Here is a 2,587-nt window from a genome sequence, read left to right on the forward strand (position 1 = left end):
ATGAAGCAATCAAGAGAAAGGGCTAAATGCTAGCAATGCAAAGAACTCACCCCACACACCCCGGCCCACCCCACTCTGAGACTTTGATCACAAACACACACACACACACACACACACAGAGGCCAGCCCTGGTCCAGCCCTCCACATGTTCACATTTGTTCTGTCCCTCACCACATACACCTCACCACACACACACCACATCTGGAGAAGGGGGCTGGGCCTTTGGGCCTCACCTTTCTGTGAACCTCTCTTTTGATGACCACACCAATCACAGTGAAGGAGAAAAGCTGAAAGGGCAAAGGAAGATGAGAAATCCTCCTTGCCTTTGCCCACTGAGGCTTAGAGAGGTAAAGCCACTTGTTGAAGGTCTATCAGCAAAATATGAAACCAAAGTGCTGAGCCCTGACCTTCCATGGGCCAAGGCCTCAAGGAATTCCGTCATATTAAGTGGAAAGAACTGGGGAATGTGCCCCTAGATGACAGAAAATCAGAGAGCTTGGCTGCCACCTGTTTCTTTTTCTCCATGCTAGCCATAAAAGGAGCCCTGGTGGCACAGTGGTTAAAGCTCTCTTCTGCTAACTAAAAGGTTAGTGGTTCGAACCCACCAATTACTCCATGGGAGAAAGATGTGGCAGTAAGATTTACAGCCTTGGAAACCTTATGTGGCAGTTCTATTCTTTCCTATACGGCCACTATGAGTTGGATTCAATGACAGTGAGTTTGTATTTTTTAAAAATTATCATTTACACATGCAGATAAATATAACACCCTTCTCATTACAGTGCTTAGTGCCTATGGCATTTGACTGATAACCAGAAAGCTGGTGGTTCAAATCCAAAAGCCACTCCTCAGGAGGAAGATTGGGCAATCTACTTCCGTAGAGATACCTCCTCGGAAACCCAAGGAGGGGTCGCTATGAGTCACAATCGACTCGACAGCAGTGCTTGACTGTTCAAAAGCACTTTATACATGTTTCTTCATTTAATCTTCCCAACAACCCTGGGAGGAGAGGATTATTCTTATCACCATTATACACATGGGCAGACTGAGGCTTACACAAGCAATGTGACTTACTTCCTCCAGGTCACCCAACAAGAAAAGGTGGCACCAGGATTTGATGTCAGGCCTGTCTAGAACCCTCATGTGGCTTCTTTATTTTCAGTGAGGACCTCTGAAGCTAGAAGTAAGAAGGCATGGCCAGCTGCAAACAGGGCTTGACCTTGAGACGCAATGGGTATTTGTTGATCCATTGATTCCTAGGGTACTATCATGTTGGACTACCAGGCCTCCCGGACTGCCAGGACTCCCAGTAAGCCCCAGCCCTGACATTTTGTCTGAAGAAATATCCTCGGTCCTGTCCCTCTCTCTCATGCCCCACACTGGAATAACATCTGGTTGGGGTCAGATACAGGGACCTCAGCCCCTTCCCCAGCACCCTGGCTCCTGGTGTTGAACTGCCCCACAGCTCCTCTCTCTGCATAATGGTATGACTCAGGGGCTGATGGTGCAGTGGTGCTGGAGAAGGAAGGCCTGAGTCATCCTCAGATCATGAAGCACAATGTTTGGCAGGGTTCCTGGGTCTAGTCAAGGAAGGAGCAGGAGCATTGATTTACAGATGCCGGCCTAGGGTGGAGAAGAGGCGGTAGGGAAGGGGATGTTGGTGAGTCCATGGAGATAGTAGATTCATACTAAACCAGAATCCACAGGCTCTGGCCTGGGCTAAAGACCCAGCGAGCATCAGGGTTATCTGGAGGGTGAGAGAGGAAGGGAGAACCACAGAGGGACCTTGATTCTCTTCAGTCTTCCTTCCCAAGCCAGACCCCAATCAATGCTCTCTCTCCATGTAGAGCTGTGTGACAGCTGGGGCAGTTCCCAAGGAGGGATCCCCTCAACCCCACAGGAGGAGGGCACCACCTCCTACCGCCTCCCATTACCTCTTCCTGTCATGTCCTTGGCCACCAACGTTTCAAAATATACTGGTTCTTGGCTGGCTGTTTACTTAGGAATCAAAAGCATCAAGTTTCATAGCTTTAGCCAATCCAAACTGCTCCCTTGAGTTTCAGGCCCAGGGAGCCTACTTGACATGTCCTCTGGGATGATCCTCAGATACCTTCAGCTCACCTTGGCCTAAACTAAATTCATCTCTCCCCACCCATCAAATGGGCATTGTCCTTGATGCATCCTTCTCTTTCTTCCTTCAACACTGATTGATCATGTGCCAGGCACTGTGCCTGGAGCTAGGAGAAAGCAGAGAGCATGACTTGTCAGACAAGTAACCACAAAATCACTATAGAGTTTATTTAGAGCCAAGACAGGAGTAGCAAAAGGTGCTGAGGGAGCACATAGGAGGAGTATCTGATCTCAACCTGGGGGTGGGGAAAATGGAAGACTATCCAGAAAGCTAAGGCCTGAATGGTGAGCAGGACCTAGCCTAGTGCATGGATCAATGAGGGGTAGGGTGAGGGCTGGATTATTTCAGTAGAGAGAAGAGCATATGCAGAGGCCAGAGGAAAGGGAAATATTGGGCCATTGGAAGGGGTTTAGACTGTATCCTAAGAGCAGTGAGAATCCATTAAGATATTTTAAG

This window comes from Orycteropus afer, unplaced genomic scaffold (genome assembly GCF_000298275.1).
Source record: "Orycteropus afer afer isolate SDZICR_OR568_19922 unplaced genomic scaffold, OryAfe1.0 scaffold00570, whole genome shotgun sequence".
NCBI classification, from domain to species: domain Eukaryota; kingdom Metazoa; phylum Chordata; class Mammalia; order Tubulidentata; family Orycteropodidae; genus Orycteropus; species Orycteropus afer.